Consider the following 19,166-nt stretch of genomic DNA (forward strand, 5'->3'; position numbering starts at 1 on the left):
CAATGCATCACTGGGAACGGAAGCTGGCGGCAGCATCGTGCGCATCGGTGGACGGCGGAAGGTGAGAATAGCACAATTTTTAAATTTTTTACTTATTTTTAACATTATATCTTTTTATTATTGACGCTGCATAGGCAGCATCAATAGTAAAAAGTTGGTCCGGGATGGGGCGACACACTGGCACTGACAGCTCCGCACATACGTACAGCTCCACACAGACACACACATACATACAGCTCCGCACACACACACACAGCCCCACAAACACATACAGCTCTGCGCGCACACACACATACAGCTCCGCTCCTTGCACACACACATACAGCCCCACACACATACAGCACCACACAGAAACACACAGCACCGCACAGACACACACATACAGCTCCACACACATACAGCTCCACACACACAGCCCCACACACACATACAGCTCCGCTGCTTGCACACACACACATACAGCCCCACATACATACAGCACCGCACAGACACACAGCCAGCTCCGCTGCCAGCCAACACACACATAAAGCTCTGCTGCCCGCACACACACACATACAGCTCCGCTGCCCGCACACACATACAGCACCACACACACATACAGCACCGCACAGACACACACATACATACAGCTCCGCACACACACACAGCTCCGCACACACACATACAGCTCCGCACACACACATACAGCTCCGCACACACACACACATACAGCACCGCAGACACATACATACAGCTCCGCACACACAGAGCTCCACACACAGACACACACATACAGCTCCGCGCACACAGACAGCTCTGCACACACAGAGCTCCGCATACACAGACAGCTCCGCATACACAGACATACATACAGCTCCGCACACAGACACATACATACAGCTCCGCACACACAGAGCTCCGCATACACAGACAGCTCCGCGCACACAGAGCTCCGCACACACACACATACATACAGCTCCGCACAGACACATACATACAGCTCCGCACACACAGAGTTCCGCACACACAGAGTTCCGCACACACAGAGCTCCGCACACACAGACACACACATACAGCTCTGCACACACAGAGCTCCGCACACACACACACATACAGCACCGCACAGACACACATACATACAGCTCCGCACACAGAGCTCCGCACACAGACACACACATACAGCTCCGCACACACAGAGCTCCGCACACACAGACACATACATACAGCTCCGCGCACACAGAGCTCCGCACACACAGACAGCTCCACACACACAGAGCTCCGCACACACAGAGCTACACACACACACACAGCTCTGCACACCAGCAGTGGCAATGATTGCTCCCAGGACCCAGATAGTGAGTGAGGGTGTATTATACCCCACCCCCACCACTCACTCTCTGGGTCCGTCTGCCGGGAGGAAAGATCAAACAGATATCATACATTCAGGGCTGCTGTGTTTGCACGGCTCCTCCAGCCTCAGGCACTACAGGAAGAAATGAGGCTGAGGAGGAATGTGAGGGAAGAAGTGAGCACCGTGAGGTGAGTCACAGACAGCCGTGCAGCAGGCAGCGCGTGGGCAGGAGCAAGGAGGGAGATCGTTACAGACAGAGTCACAGAGACAGTACACTACTTACTGTGCATGTACTGCTCTACTGTCTGCGAGTCCTCCAGCTCCTGGCCAGCAATGTGCGAGTCCAGGACAGGACACAGGGTCGGCACACAGGGCGCCGCCGCTCCACCTCAGCAGTCACATTCCGGCCGGCACCACCAGTGAGTAGTGTTGAGCGATACCGTCCGATACTTGAAAGTATCGGTATCGGAAAGTATCGGCCGATACCGGCAAAGTATCGGATCCAATCCGATACCGATACCCGATACCAATACAAGTCAATGGGACTCAAGTATCGGACGGTATTCCTGATGGTTCCCAGGGTCTGAAGGAGAGGAAACTCTCCTTCAGACCCTGGGATCCATATAAATGTGTAAAATAAAGAATTAAAATAAAAAATATTGCTATACTCACCTGTCCGACGCAGCCTGGACCTCAGCGAGGGAACCGGCAGCGTTGTTTGTTTAAAATTCGCGCTTTTACTTGGTTATGTGAAGTCCCGGCTTGTGATTGGTCAGGGCGGCCATGTTGCCGGGACACGGACCAATCACAGCAAGCCGTGACGAAATTACGTCACGGCTTGCTGTGATTGGTCCGCGTCCCGGCAACATGGCCGCCATTAACCAATCACAAGCCGTGACGTCACGGGAGGCTGGACACGCGCGCTTTTTAAAATACGCGCATGTCCAGCCTCCCGTGATGTCACGGCTTGTGATTGGTTAATGGCGGCCATGTTGCCGGGACGCGGACCAATCACAGCAAGCCGTGACGTAATTTCGTCACGGCTTGCTGTGATTGGTCCGCGTCCCGGCAACATGGCCGCCCTGACCAATCACAAGCCGGGACTTCACGTAACCAAGTAAAAGCGCGAAATTTAAACAAACAACGCTGCCGGTTCCCTCGCTGAGGTCCAGGCTGCGTCGGAGAGGTGAGTATAGCAATATTTTTTATTTTAATTCTCTCTTTTACACATTATTACATTAATGTTGTTGCGATACCCGATACCCGATACCACAAAAGTATCGGATCTCGGTATCGGAAATTCCGATACAGCAAATATCGGCCGATACCCGATACTTGCAGTATCGGAATGCTCAACACTACCAGTGAGGCTGTGAGCATGGGGTCAGTGAGGTCACTGTGAGGGGGAGTAGGGAGAGTCGGCACCAGCACCACGTGTTCTGGCTGCCGCTCTGCCGCCCCCTGTCTTCAGGAAGGGACCCACAGAACTAGTATTCAAAAAAAAAAAAATACACTTGCTCAGGTGCCGCCCCCCGCCTGTCCCCGCCCTAGGCACGTGCCCTCAAGTGCCTAGTGGCAAATACGGCCCTGACTGTAGACAATTACTGGTTTCAGTGGTCATACCAAGGTAGGCAGCACAAGAGTGCGGAAGCCAGCCAATCCACAAAACAAAAAAGGAAAGAGAGGTTATACATTCATACATACATCAAATCGTGGATAATTTCTTTATATAATGAGAGGTCTGTATTTAAAGGGGTCTTTATCAAGGAGGATTTGGTTTCTTTATTGTAATATGTGGTAAAGTCTATTCTGGAGTCTGGTTTGAATCTTTAGTAAGTAGGATCTGGTCTGCAATTGTTGTATGTCCCTGTTCAGAAGCTGTCGAGTGCACAGGAGACAACAGTGACTGGAGGAGAGTCATTGTAGCAGCGGGCTCATCCACATCATTTGTACAAATACAGCAGAAATCCTATACTACCTATATGATCTCTCTGCTTTTCCCTTTATGATAGATAACACTGTATAAATTGTCGGGTTCCTTGTTGTGAATTAAAGGGAACCTGTCACCATCCATTGATGTCCCATCTGTACTAATTTAAATGCTAGTCCTGACCCATTCTAAATCTAAAAGTGACACGGTTTGTTCTTTTTTGTCTATAGTATCCGTATTTTTTTGTGCAGTTTTTTCCTAATATACAGTATCTTAACAGAGGTCTGTTTTTCTGGAACAGACTATAGGAGATTTATGTTGCCCAAACATGAAATACCAGCAGTCTATCTTACTAAATACTACTATGCTGTACTCTGAAATTCCATGGCATTTCAGGCAAAACATGGTTTGAAAAACAAACTGTACACAAGGAGAAGATTCGGCTGGGATCCTACCTATGGCTTCCAATCTCTTGACTGTTTTTTTTTTCTAATCTGTTTTTATTTTCTAATTTTAGATTATTTTTTTCTGTTCTGTTAATGATTAGATTTTGGATGCGGCCATCACATCATTCAGTAATTTGCTTTACAGCAGCTATAGATAGACTGGTAGTGTGGCGAGCACTCTTGCTGAGATCCGAGGTGCTGGTTGAAGTGGGATGGCAATCCCCGTAATAGAGTAATGTTCAATCACCACACACTCTTGATAGATGCTTGTGAAGACTTTATTATACAGATGTAGATGCAGCGATAACACAATTCATGAATAGGGAATTGGTGCAGGGATAGAGAAAATGGTGAGGCGACAAGAACATTAATGTTTCGACCATCATAGGGTCTTATTCATATAGTCGCTGTAGAAGAAAAAAAAACAAGGTATGAGAGATCAATTCCATAATACAATTACAAACAAAAAAACAAATAAATAAAATACAAGTATATACATGGTAAAAACAATAAGCTTACAAGATTACGAGAAACAAAATGATGATTCAAAGCATAATTGCAGTCATGTATAGATCTGGAAAATGGCACATATAGGTCTGAAATAAGCCATACAAGCCATCAAATAACATCCCAAGGCAAAAAATGGTGATCCTTTAGAGGGAAATGGGGTGCAAGAGACAATATCAGGATAAATATGATATATGAATATGTTTAAATGTAGGGGAATTAGTACCATAAGTATATGGTAGGGTGTATACCCTTATGCTAAGATGTACCCATTAAATATGAAGTTGATGCTGAGTAGGAAAAGATATAGCCCATGTTACCTGTTGGCAAAGTTCACTGAACGGTGTAAAGGATATCCTGCTTGCAAAAGGTCACCTGTTGTAGGAAAGGGGATTTAGTACTAATAGGGCAAGTAAACAGAGTAATGTGTCAAGAGTCATGGGGCCGTGGATTACCAGGGTGCTGGGTAGGTCCGGCGCACCTGCACTTTGGATTGTAGGCTGCAATGTGCAGTATGGAGGCATTGGTGGCTATAAATAGTGTGCTGAAGTGGCCACCTGACAAGCAATGTGCAGGTGAATTCACGCCCCCGGAAATGATGTCGCTGCTGTGCTGGGCGGTGTAATGAATAGTGATGAGCGAGTGTACTCGTTGCTCAGGTTTTCCCGAGCACGCTCGGGTGAGTATTTGTTATTGCTCGGAGATATAGTTTTCATCACCTCAGTTGCATGATTTACGGCTTCCAGATACGCTGAATACATGTGGGAATTCCCTAACAAACAGGCATTCCTCACATGTATTCAGCGTATCTGGAAGCCGTAAGTCATGCAACTGAGGCGATGAAAACTATATCTCCGAGCAATAACAAATACTCGGAGGTCACCCGAGCAACGAGTACACTCGCTCATCACTAGTAATGACCAAAATGAGGCTTGGAACACAATTGGGGAAAAAAAAGGAAAATGCAGCATATGAATACTGGTATAACCACTAATGTATAATGCAGGGGTACTAGTGTCCAGGTGCAGTTGTTTTGGCAAATAGAGGTGATCAGGGTAACCAGTCAGATAAAATAGAGGCATCAAATGCCCATGTTGTTGGTAATGATATAAGAGTATGAAGTTGCAAATATGTGTGATGTGGTGATATGGGGTAGAAACGGGGGGATCATGGGAAGGGGTACAGACAAAACAAGGGGAGAAGAGAAGGGAAAGGAGGGGGGAGAGGAAAAGAGGGGAAAGGGAAAACGGGAAAGGGGAACTCACCTGAATTGAGGGGTGCAAGGTAATATGGGTAAAGGCTCGCTATTTTGTCTGTGAAGAAAAGGAAAAATTAGGTCAACAAATTAAGTTCGCGGTTCAGACCCTTGGGGGAAAGTGTCTGTAGGGTATATATCCAAAAGGACTCTCTTTGTTGAAGGAGTTTGATATGGTTCCCACCACGTCTTGGCCTTGGTACCTGTTCGATAATTTGAAATCTGAGTTATGAAACAGTATGTCTGGCATTTCAGAAATGGAATGGTAAAGGAAGCTATGTCTTACCACATCTGATTGTGGATTTATGGCTTGTGATTCTATCTCTGATGTGTTGTGTTGTCTCCCCTACATATAGTATACCATATGGACATTTCACCACATAAACCACAAAATTGGACTCACAGGTGTAATAGCCCTTGATTGGATAGGACTTACCCGTCCTGAGGTGGACGACAATAACGGACTTAATGACATTTGAACAGGCAGCGCAATTGAGACAGGGAAATGTGCCCCACCTTAGTGTACTCAGGAATTGTTGGGTTGGCTTAAGACTGCCACCAATGTCAGCCTGGATAAGGTCATCCCTAATGTTTTGAGGTATTCTGTTGCACATAATTGCCTGGGATTTGAAGGCTTCAATGGATGGATAAGCCTTAGTTAGGAGGGGCCAGTGTCTACGGATAGTGGAATGAATTTTGGACATGAAAGGGTGATAAATATGTACAAATGGAATGATTTCAGGTTTGTGTGTAGGAGGGTCTAGAGGTGATGGATTCAACACCCTCTGTGTTTCAGTTTTGAGTAGATTGGGTGGGTAGTCCCTTTCCAGGAATTTCTCTGACATCTCTTTGAGTCTGGTGGGCAAAATGGTTTTATCACTAACGATCCTAGCTACTCTTTGGTATTGGGACCTTGGTAGGTTGTTCCTTGTGGGTTTGGGATGGCAACTAGAATACAGGAGAAGACTATTGCAGTCAGTTGGTTTAGTGTAGAGATCCGTTGAAAGGTGGCCTTGACGGTCCATGCATACAAGTGTATCCAGGAATGGGATCCTATGACTACTGTGGTTAAGCGTGAATTGTAGTTCAGGTCTGATAGAATTGAGGACTGTAAAGAAGTCATACAGTCAGGTGACAACTGCAGACAATCACTGGCTGTAGTAGTGATGCACTCTTCACCAGTATGGACAGAGTTATGTAATCCCATCCCTGCTGGAACTTTAGGCCTTTTAGAGATCATTTTATCTGCAACTTGCTTAACTGTTTGCAAGAACAGTAATTTTGACTCAGGGTGCCAAAACTTTTACATGCCACTGTATGCCCCCAATCCCTCCTGCAAGACAAGAAAAAGATCTTTTATTATGCTCACTCTGGTCCGATGAGTGCCTCTGGTCTAGGTCCCGCTCCTCTTCTCTTCTTCCAATGCCGTCCTCCTGCACTGCTTCGTATGGATGGCACGTCCTACAGTATGTCTTCCACACTGTGTCCAGGCACACTTCTCAATACCATGTTGAGGGCAGAGCAAAGTACTGTTCTAAGCATGTGCCGGAAAAGACCAAAAAGCACTGGTGCATGCTAGTACTTGGCATGGCAGAGAGAAATGTGCCTGTGCAGGAGCGCGATGCTGGACACTTTGTGGATGACGTAGGACGCGCCATCCACATGATGCAGTGCAGGAGGACGACATCGCAAGAAGAGAGGAGGCGCCAGACCAAGACCAGAGAAGCCGCTCAGACCGGATGCCCCATAGGTGAGTATAAAAAAAAGGTATTTTTCTTGTCTTGCAGGCTGGATTGGGGGCATATATGTAGCATATTGTATACATGTTGTATGTGAGCATACATGTTGTATGTGAGGTTTCACATGTACTGGCCTTACCTCATATGGGAAAAACCTGGTAACAGTTCCTATTAAGACATCAGCTGGTAGGTTATTCCAACATCTTAAGAAATATACTCCTATTCTTCAGCAAAGTTGGCTGGTTTGTTTGCTTTTGCCACTTCTTTTTTCCCAGCCACTGGCTATTTGACTTTGTGAAGGTTGTTGTCATACTGCATGCTTTCACTGTGGCACTGTAAGACATCAAAAGAACTTATTCTTCTCATAAGTGATGTTAGGCTACTTTCACACTTCCGTCTTATGGCGTACGTCGCAATGCTTCATTTTGGAGAAAAAACGCATTCTGCAAAGTTGCCCGCAGGATGTGTTTTTTCTCCATAGACTTGCATTAGCGATGCATTGCGACGGATTGTCACATGTCGCATCCGTCGTGCGACGGATGCGTCGTGTTTTGGCGGACCGTCGGCACAAAAAAACGTCCCATGTAACTTTTTTTGTGCGTCACGTCCGCCATTTTCGACCGCACATGCGCGGCCGAAACTCCGCCCCCTCCTCCCCGGACTGCAGAATGGGCAGCGGATGCGTTGTAAAACTGAATCCGCTGCCCACGTCTTACAGTTATTTCACAGCGTCCGTCGGTACGTCGGCCCGACGCATTGCGACGGGCCCGTACCGACGGAGGTGTGAAAGTAGCCTTAGCCTTATTGTCACCATTGCAATACATTCGCCAACATCAATCTCTTTCTGAATTTCTGATTTATTGTGTGCACTGGAGCATCCTTAATCCAACAGTTTCTCCCATTAGTTGGATACTAAATAGGTCTAATTTTCTCTAGTCTGGTAATATGAATTTTATACTAACTAAAGGAATCTAATGTGATTTTTCATTCAGGAGACATTCCAATTGTAAGAATGCTTTGGAGCACTGTTTTCCAGGCAGTGAACTGAATATGTTCAGACTGTTGCTTAGCAACAGATGTGGCTGCCAGTGGGTATCACTGCCTGATCTTCCGCTCTCCATATTTTTTTCTGTGCTCCTCAAACTATAAGGCTAAACCAGGGAGACTTTTTTGACAGAGGAGATCGTGTGTTGATCAATTCTGCTGTATTCAGATGGCTGGCTTAACAACTCACCCCTATTGTGCTTGTTTTAAAGGAAAATTATACTCTGACATGGAAATACATACTAGCTAGATCTACGTAGAAATAATTTAATCTTACTTTTGGAAATTATCAAAAATTTCTACACTTACTCTGTAACAAACCCCTCTTGGCTCTCAGTGCAAATAAGATTATTTATTTTGCTTTTTTTCATGGTCATTGGCTTCAGAGTTCATGCTCTTTTTATCCTCCCCGACATGTGTCAGTACTAACTATTGAGATTACAGTTTCTGTATTGTACTGTACTGATGATTATGTATGAGGAGAAGCATTCATCTTTTACATACCATGTAAGAACTCAGGCATATTTTAGAAAAAAGTATTTATATGAAGATAGCCTCATATCTACAGGTGTCCATGAATATTACATGTAAGGCAGTGTAAGGAAGATGAACATACTGTCCACATTCTCCTTTGAAGACATGCATACTGTTATAATGTATAATGTGTATTGTTATAGTGGGCAATGTATATGGGGACGTGCGTTATAAGTGTTGGTATTCTGCCCGACAGGGAGAGCTATAGTGGGAGGGGCTAGAGTGCAGGGACAGAGACAGTTTCCTGTCAAGATGTCAGACAGACCCTAGCGTGCCACAGAAGCAGACCTAAGGTTGTATTAGTCAGCAGAACCCAGTGACATTGGTGCCCCTGAGGTGTATGGAGACAGATGCAGTGGATAATGTGATCCTGAGGAGAGAGAGAGAGAAGTGACATAAAAGATGTGTACCTCGCCCATGGCTACTGCCCCATGCCACGTTACACTTGATGTAGTCATCAGGATCAAGTTTTGCAACCGGAAGAGCGAAATGATGCGGGGAAGACTCGAGATGCATAGAAGATGATGACTATTACACCATCTAGAATGGAGCAGAGCACTTTAAAGTGGTGGTCAGTTGTGCAGTAGTACAAGAAGGTCCCACCTATCGAGGGTGTAGACGACACGAAAGGTCACGAAAAGCCAACCAGACCTCCAGAGGTTATGCTTACGGAAGGGAGTGTCTTGCCTGGGAGTTCCAACCCATAGTACAAGATGTCCGGCCCAGTAGAGGAAAGTCTAAGGAGAAGGCCCACACAGGAAAGTATGATGGAAGGGAACGTACGAAGGTAATCGAGAAATGGTATGGCGTGCCGATGGAAGCCTCACCCAGTAAAAGGCAGAGTAGTTACAAAGGATACTCAGCTACGAGAAGGCCAGCCCTTTTTGTTGGGTTATTCACAGAACAAAAAATCTAGGGGGACCTATTATGTAAAGCGCTCACAGAAAAAATCCCCTGTGCTCAATAGATAAAATTTACCTTTATTCTTCAATTTATTAAAAGTCCAAAAATTGGTGCACTACAAAAAACCATCACCATGACGACAACATACCATAGGATAGATCAGGTGAGGAAGGGGGGCATGGGCGGTATGAGGAATATACACACTGATGATGGTATGAGGTTAGCGCATGCGCGGCTGCAAATAACCGAGCACTCTGATGGTATGTGAAAATTAGAGTATGCGCCTCCGGTGGCCATAATGGTACCTGATGGCGCATGCGTACCGTAGAGATTAGTGCCCGTACTGTCAGGTAATCATGTCCTGCCTAGAATAGCGGGTAAAACGTACACCTGGAATGTAGCAGCATCAGCGCAGGCGCGGGGACTAGCGCCTGCGCAATAACACATTGTAGGAACTGTGGTCAGGTGATTATAATCACGTGAGACATCTTGGAACGCACACCTGGAACGCAGAGACCTCGGCACAGACGCGAGATCTAGCACCTGCGCATAAACACTGTAGTAGCTGCGGTCATGTGACCAGGATCACGTGAGATAGGTGGAACGCTAGATGGGAACCGGATGTGCGGTGTGTTGACACACACGCCGAACAGCCAGGTGAAACATATGAACGGTTAGTGTTTGGATAAAACGCATGTACTCGGGCACTCTTTCCAAGGCATCATATCTAGAGGGAACCTGCCCTGAGATGCTGAGGATTGTATCAATCAGACTATCTACTATGAGAAGCTAAGTAACCCTACGTAAAACTGTTTTTTGCTCCTGATGAACCTCATGTATCTAGTGAGGGGAAACGCATGAGCATGTAAGGGAAATGTTTATGAGGATAGAAGTGATAGACACTTTGTGTTTCCAAGGGATTTGTCCGGGGTCTCAGTGGTTAATATGTGAGTTGATCCCAGGCTATATATGAATCATAGTATCAACTTGTATCTTATCGTATGTACATGCACTGTGACTGAACAGTATATTAAGGGGATCTGGTGATATTTGTAAAGACTGGATGCAATATCTAAAATTAAGTATTACCAAATCATATTGTGTCCTGTGTATATGTATTGTGAATGGATATTATGTCAGGGGGATCCGGACATACATATACGTAAATCCTGAGGAACACTTCTTTTGCATCTCGAAGCACTATAGCACCTTAATACATCCTCTTTGCCCTTAACCACCTGAAAGGGACAGAGTAGAGGATAGCCGTCGAGGAGCGGGGGCGCCATTGGCGTACTGAAGTAGGGTGTCAACCTCCGCTGGTAGGCAGGAGCAGGTCAGATGCAACTAGAGATCTGCCACCCTATCAATGCAGACTAAGCAAATGATTGTGGTTTGCTACGCATGATTGAGATTACTTCATCCCATCCTAATAGGGCCTGTTAGGGGTAGGAGGGATAGCCGACGGTGAGCGGGGGCGCCAATTGCGCAGGTATAAGGGTGCCAACCTCCGCTGGTAGGTAGGGTGTTGATAGTGGAGTGCAGGGTTAGGCACCACCCTGATCTATCCTATGGTATGTTGTCGTCATGGTGATGGTTTTTTGTAGTGCACCAATTTTTGGACTTTTAATAAATTGAAGAATAAAGGTAAATTTTATCTATTGAGCACAGGGGATTTTTTCTGTGACCCCTTTTTGTTGGGGGCGAGGAGTTGAGAGAGCAGTACTGTGGAGAAACTGAGCCAGAGTCCGTGATGGCAATAGAAGTCTGGAGAGGTGATGGCTGGAGCAGGTCAGTTCCCTTCATGTCTAGCGCATCCCAGGCGATGCTGGAAAGCGCAGTGGATGCTGGAGAAAGCAGAGGTGGACCTCACATCCAGTGTGCCGCCGGGTGTTGGAGAAGGACGAGATCAATTGCGTCAGTTGGTCTAGCGCGAGTTACAGCATGACATGATGGAGAGAGTGATGGCCCGCATAGCAGGTGATATGCTGACACTGCTGGGGAGGTACCATAAATGATGGAGTCACCCCATGTTCTGGACTATTGTGGGGCTGGAAAGGCCTGAGGCCTGTGGCTTGATGGTGAAGTGTGGCTGGATGGTCTGGTGAAGAAGGCCACCTTGGTCCAGGATTGAGAGAAAACAGTGGTACCAGAGTCAGAAGTGGAGCCCCTCACTCCATTCTGATTTCTGGCCTGAAGAAGGACCTGGGTCTAGTAGAGGCCGAAAAAGTTTAACTTGAAGGAGTCGAGAGGTGGACAGGTTTACGCTGTGCTTGTTGTACCCCAATGTCTTGAATAGTAGAGGTTCCAGGGGGCCAAACCCCAATCGTCCAATAGCCCGGGTCTGTAGTGACCTGATTGATGAGGATGGCTGAATTGTTCCACTGCTAGATTTGTTGGGCTCGTCATGCTTCCCCCCAGCTGGATTGAAATGTGTTGCAGTGGCTAGAGGGTCTTACACTCTCAGTTAAGGACTGAGCCCAATTGAGGATGGACATTGACCCTAATGGACTGTGTACTTGTCTCTTGCACTGGAGTGTAGATAATGAACTGTGTCCCTGTCCTAAGAACTGATGGGGGGACAATGAACTATGCCCTGGATGTAATTGGCTACACTTATAGTTATGACTTTGCCATGTTGTGTTAGCCTCGGGGCTAAAAGGGGGGAAATGAAACCGAAGGACTGGTGCCAGCTTAGGGTGAAAAAAAAGAAAAGTACTCAGATGTTCTCAATTCAAGAGACCTAGCCAAGTAGAACCAGGTCTGTGTTGCTCTTGGAGAAGAAAAGTTCTCTATATTGTTTAATGTATGATATATGTAGTAAAATGCGTTTCAGATGGTCGAGGACAGCCATCATTAAAGTAGGTGGAAATGTAATGAGATGTACATACTGCCCACATTCCCCCTTGTATAATGTGTATTGCAGTGAATAATGTGTATTTTGACATGCATTATTAGTGTTGGTGTTGTGTTCTGCCTGACAGTATGGAGATTTCGAGTTAATGGTTGGCATAGCCCAGAGTGGAAGGGGCTAAAGTGCAGGAAAAGATACGGTTTCCTGTCAGGATGTCAGACAGATTTAAAAAAATGAGAGCGTTTAGCGTATAAGTTGGCGCATACGTTTTTTTGAAATTTGTATTCATTTGCCTTCTGACTGAGCACTCCGCCTCTTAGCCGCAGGTGTTTTAATCGCAACAGGTCCATTACCCCTCCACAGAGAGAGAGAATTTTAGTCTAAGATGAGGTTTCACAGGTACCCATTCAGATGAAGACGCTTATTCTCAGCGAGGAAAGGAAAGTGTAGGACCTGGTATACGAGAGATGCCCTAATGTGGCTACCAGGTACACATAAATTGGCCAACTTATGCGCTAAACACTCTCATTTTTTCATATTTCTAGTGCAGTAATGCAGTTCTATTTTCATATTTGCATGTTTTAGCGCCATAGTGTGCTGCCTTATTTATTGGACTGTATACGAGTTGGTGACTCTAGGTTCAGCACCTGTTCACACTTAGTCTATGTTTGGATGTGACGGTCACTTTTTTTGAGCACTCCGCCTCTTAGCCGCAGGTGTTTTAATCGCAACAGGTCCACTACCCCTCCACAGAGAGAGACAATTTTAGTCTAAGAAGAGGTTTCACAGGTACCCATTTATTCTCAGTGAGGAAAGGAAAGTGTAGGACCTGGTATACGAGAGATGCTCTAATGTGGCTACCAGGTACACAAATTGGCCAACTTATGCGCTAAATGCTCTCATTTTTTCATATTTCTAGTGCAGTAATGCAGTTCAATTTTCATGTTTCATGTTTGCATGTTTTAGTGCCGCAGTGTGCTGCCTTATTTATTAGGATGTCAGACAGGGCCTAGTGTGCCAAAGAAGCAGACTTAAGGTCTGACTAGTCAGCAGAGCTACTTGATGTGTTCGTCCATGATGTGAGTGGACTGCAGCGGATCCTGAGGAGAAAGAGAAAGAAGTGAAGAAAGGAAAGAGTGATCAAGTAGAGCCGGGTCCTGGGACAGGATGCCTAGCAGTACAGCCCGAGTTTATAACTCAGAGAGGTAACAGGCCAAGATAGAACAGAGAACGTGACATGAAAAGAGTGCCCAAAGTGGGTGTTTCAAGGGGTCATTAAGCAGAGAAGCTAAGTACTGGCCATATTGGCAAACTACTTCCCTTAAGAGGGAAGAGGACGTGGAACCGTGAGTTGAGATTAGGAGTCTCACTAACTGGACTGTTGTAGGGTGCTGGGTGGTGGTGAAGCCAGAGAAATGCGAGGAAGAAACAAATGAACATGAAGAAGTAAAGAGACCGTGTATAAAAATGCTCAATGTTGTAAAGGAAACATTTGTGAAGTTATGCACCAGCTATCTGTTGTACATGCTTACCACCAAATGGCTGTTTGATAAAAGACTATTTGTTTATTTTGGACGGGTAGTCTTCCTCATTAAACTCTACAATAACTGGTCCTGGTCAGCTCAAGTCACTGGTAATATGCTGCCTGCAACAGTTTAGTGCCCCCATAGACAAAGTCCACACCGCCAGCCAGGACCTCCACTTTCCTGTAAGGCTGGTTTCACACTTGCGTTTTTATCTGCATGCGTTTTTTAAAAAACGCATGTGTGAAAAAACGCATGTAATCGCGGCAAAACGCCGCGTTTTTTAGACGCATGCTTTTTTTTTTTTCCCATGAAAAAATCAACTAGAAAATCCACTAATAGTAGAATTAACTAGGGTTAGGGTTAGGGGTAGCTTTTTATTAGAAGAATGTCCTGGTCACCGTAACCCTAACCCTACCCCTAACCCCTAAACGTAACTGAAATACGTGGCACTGAAATACGTGGCACTGAAATACGTGGCACTGAAATACGTGGCACTGAAATACGTGGTACGTGGCACTGAAATACGTGGTACGTGGCACTGAAATACGTGGCACTGAAATACGTGGCACTGAAATACGTGGTACGTGGCACTGAAATACGTGGCACTGAAATACGTGGTACGTGGCACTGAAATACGTGGTACGTGGCACTTAAATACGTGGCACTTAAATACGTGGCACTATGACTGTCAGAAAATGTTCATTAAACGGTTAGGGGTGAGGTTAGGGGTAGAGTTAGGGTTAGGGTTTGGATCCCTTTTATCACCTTGATGGTGGTGGGTGGCTTTTCAGTCTGTTTTCTGGGTTTTTTCTATAAAAACGCATGCGTTTTTAACGCAAACAAACGCATGTGCTTAAAAACGCATGCGTTTACATAGACAGCAATGCATTTTTTTGCCGCGAAAAAACGCATGCGTTTTTTTGCGGCAAAAAAAACGCGCAAAAAAATACTACAGGTTGCATTTTTGAAAATGAACGCATGCAGAAAAAAAACGCATGCGTTTGAAAACGCGACCAAACGCAAACAAAAAAACGCATGCGTTTTCAATGTTAAATATAGGGGGAAAAAACGCATGCGTTTTTTGTGCAAAAAACGCTGCAGACAAAAACGCAAGTGTGAAACCAGCCTAACTTGACAGGGCGTAAGAAAAGAGTACCTCGGCCATGGCTACTGTCCCGCGCCACGTTACAGCAGTGTAAACTGATTACAGTAGTTTGGAAAACAATCAAATTTGTATGGTGTCTCTTAGTTCTACCAATATCTGCTGTAGAGGAAGAATCATCACCCAAGGAATTCCCATTGGACAGAAACAATTACTTTTGAGCATGGAGTACATGAACCCTAGCCCTATTTTTGCCTCAGATGTCCCGCAAATTTACCAAAATTATTGTAAAAAATCAGGTTTGTCCCAGCGCATTTGGGACTGTTGGCAGCTATGTTTTAGGAAAAAGAATAATTAGATGTATTGGATTTCAACATTCCTGATCTTTTATTTTTTGTGTGATATAAGCTGCTGCTAGAAATGTCTATCCGAAGCATAAAAAGAAAGGAGCTTATGCAAACCAAAAGGAAGCATTTTGGAGGCATTTCCAAAGAGACAGTCCCAGGGTAAGGCTTAATGGGATTTACCATGTTTATGCCTTTTTTATTCTACATGGGCATAACCGCTGATCCTAGTGATTGACTGGTGGAGTCACATTCTGTAGCCAGAATGGCTACATTGGGACAAGCAGTGGATACTGCATTCATTAAGTAGCCTCCAACTGCGGCTTAGGCTACTTTCACACTAGCGTCAGGCACTGCACGTCACAATGCGTCGTTGTGGAGAAAAAACGCATCCTGCAAAGTTGCCCGCAGGATGCGTTTTTTCTCCATAGACTTTTATTAGCGACGCATTGCGACACAGTGCCACATGTCGCAACTGTTTTTTTGTGCATCGAGTCCACCATTTTCGACCGCGCATGCATGGCCGAAACTCCGCCCCCTTCTCCCCGGACCTTGCAATGGGGCAGCGGAAGCGTCGTAAGACTGCTTCCGCTGCCCACGTCGGGCATTTCTTTCACAGCATGCGTCGGTACGTCAACCCAACGCACTGCGACGGGCCTATACCGACGCTAGTGTGAAAGCAGTCTTATCTGGACTTTCATTCTTGCTGCTAGACACTATGTCCTTCTGTCAATATTTGCCTGCGCATTCGGTACACTGATGAAGGTCATTTGAGACCGAAATGTCTACTTTGTACTAATTACTGGACTGCAATTAAAATGTAATATATTTATCTCTTTGAGTTCCACGTTTTTCCTATATATCTTACTGACTTTAGACCTTACTTGAGCACCTGCCCCAAGAGTGCCTTGATTTTTGAGACACTTTGTAACCATGACATGATGCAGCAGCCATGTCAAGAAAAAGGGAATACACCAGTGGCAAGGCAGTGCTGAAGTGATATGGAATAGATACGGATTATTTATTTGTACACAGACAAAGCCCCAGAAAACTTACAGATTGAAAATCCATTAAAATATCCTACTTTTGGGCTGCAAAAGGTTAGTAAGTATACCTAACGATGAACGTGTATGGTCCACTTTAGGTAATGATTTATTCCATATCTTAGAACCTTTGTGTTGACCAAGATCTTGATGAAGATGAAGAAGAGAATGATGTGCGAGGAGAGGAAGCAGAACATGTATAAGTGCAAGAATTCAGTCCACTGCTTTCAATACTGTAGACATTTGTGGCCCTTTTTATTTCTTATATGATGTCTGCATTAATCTTTTAGGTCAGATAGTACAGTAAGTATGTTCTACCACTTTGAAGAGTCACTTTAACATTTGTCAACTCGACACAATGGAGTTACTGATTATACTTGTTGAAAAGCGAAATCTGTAAGTCGGAGATGGATGAAAAGAAAGGCCAATTCATCCTAAAAGTCATGAATTCAAAAAGCATTCATTCTTTATACTAGCTTATTGCTTGAACATTCTGAGCAATGCTACCCTACTTGAACCTAAGTATAATTATCTTTAAGTGGTTTAAAAAAATGCGCATAAATTGACCTCTCACCTCTCAACTCTGATGAAGTCATTTAGAGATTGAAATATATTATGAAGATAGATGAAGTTGTTGGTGTCTATGGATTCTTCAACAGCATAATTTACATAATTTACTGATTCTAAACCATAAGCAATTATTGATAGCTTTTAGTTTCCATTATAGTCTGTCAGAACTAATAAACTAGCATACAAACAAACATGTACAACTGGAATATGAGCTAAGATAGTATGTAAATATTGAATATATAAATTTCAAACTGCATTATTGTTATATAGACTATACTTATAAAATTAAGGTATTAAGTCCACATTTTGATCACATTGTGTTACACCATCTGTCAGCGACAAGTTAAAGTCACTCTACTTCTCATATAAAATGGTACTAGACAGGAAATAAAAACCTTAAGTTTAATCCTAATGTCTAGAGTAATGTGCGTGATCAGATAAATTACCTATTGAGGTTATTGATGGTAGTTTGATGTAATCTAAATCTTTGTTCACAGAAATATTGGAGTTGCAGCATACTAGACAACTTACAGAACCTTGTAACAAAACCTTGCTGTTAACCCTTCATGACATTAGACGTATCCATATGTCCAGGTTGGGAAGTACTTCCCGATCTTGGACGTATAGATACGTCCTGGCGATTTTGCACGCACAGGAGCTGTGTACCCTCGATCGTTGCAGGGCTTCAGCTGACATGACAGCTGACACCCAAAACTCACTGCCAGGAGTGGTGCCTATTCATCACGACGCCAAACAAAAAGTGGAATAAAACGCGATCAAAAAGACTAATGTAAATGAAAATGGTATAACTGAAAACATCTTGCCCCGCAAAAAAACAATCTGCCAGACAGCTCCATCAATTGAAAAATAAAAAAAAGTTATTGTTCTCAGAATAAAGCGATGCAAAAATAAATATTTTTTCTATAAAATAGTTTTTATTGTATAAAAGTGCCAGAACATAAAAACTTATATAAATTTGTTATCGCTGTAATCGTACTGAACCGAAGAATAAATCTACCTTATTAATTTTACCACACGCAGAACTGCATTAAAAATATATAAAAAAAATTCCTGGATTGCTGTTTTTTGCTTATACTGCATCCCAAAAATCTGAGTAGAAAGCGTTCAAAAAATGTGCCAAAACATGGTAGCAATAAAAATGACAACTCAGCCTGCAAAAAACAAACCCTCACAGGACTCTCTCTGCAGAAATCTGGAAACATTATAGCTCTCAAAAAGGTTTTGCAAAAAAAAAAAAAAGGGTCTTTTAGGGTATGACAGCAGCCAAACATAGAAAAACAATATAAATCTTGTATCACTGTAATCGCACCGACCCAAAGAATAAAGTAGTCTAATCAGTTATACTGCACGAGGAATGGCATAAAAATAAGCTCACGTATTTTTGTTTGTGCACCTCAGAAGAAATGGACCCCACTGAACAGAGGCAAGATGGAATGCAAAGTAACTGTTGCCTCATTATACTGAATGGATCCCTCTGGGATTTCATCTGAATCATGTCATTCATAGATTTAGATTGAGACCTCAATATAAGTGCTCAGCATAGAGCGCCAGATAAATGTGATCCTAAAAGTTATCTAAAATGTTCCCAATAAAAGCTTCAGCTCAATCCACCAAAAAAAGCAAATTCCCACTCAGGTCTGAATTTGCTGATGAAAAATATAGGAGGCTTCCACGTTACTGGTAGTATAAATGCTCTGGAAAAGCACTATGGCTTCTCGCTGCCAAAAGAAAGCCAGTGAATTTTGCACTCCAAAATTCCAATTCCCCCATCCCTTCTGAGCCCCACAGTGTGCCAAAACCACATTTAGCATCCACATGTTTGGCATTTCTGTAGCAATGAGAGCCCCCTTAATTTACAGGTGAATGTCCCCAGAAACACCAGCTGGGCATAGCATATTGGTCACTACAACGTACTGGGCACAACAATGTACGGGCACTACAATAGCAGATTTGCAGTTTTCACTCAGCAACATCAACTGCTGCTTGTTTCTAAAAAACATCCATGGAGTCAAAATCATCAC

At 44.2% G+C, this 19,166-nt stretch overlaps 1 long non-coding RNA gene across 2 annotated transcripts in view; it reads right to left on the reverse strand.

The window, feature by feature from the left end:
- Positions 1-3,709: 3,709 nt before the first annotated feature.
- LOC143773751 (uncharacterized) overlaps positions 3,710-19,166 on the reverse strand; it is a 168,863-nt gene continuing 153,406 nt past the window's right edge. The window contains exons 4-7 of one of the 2 annotated variants that reach the window (XR_013215348.1): positions 7,347-7,540; positions 5,479-5,526; positions 4,534-4,588; positions 3,710-4,113 (exon numbers count right to left, since the gene is read on the reverse strand). This is a non-coding gene — a long non-coding RNA (uncharacterized LOC143773751). The remainder of the gene's footprint in view (positions 4,114-4,533; positions 4,589-5,478; positions 5,527-7,346; positions 7,541-19,166) is intronic. The other variant, XR_013215347.1, reaches the window with a different exon arrangement.

Source organism: Ranitomeya variabilis, chromosome 5 (genome assembly GCF_051348905.1).
Source record: "Ranitomeya variabilis isolate aRanVar5 chromosome 5, aRanVar5.hap1, whole genome shotgun sequence".
Taxonomy (NCBI): Eukaryota; Metazoa; Chordata; class Amphibia; order Anura; family Dendrobatidae; genus Ranitomeya; species Ranitomeya variabilis.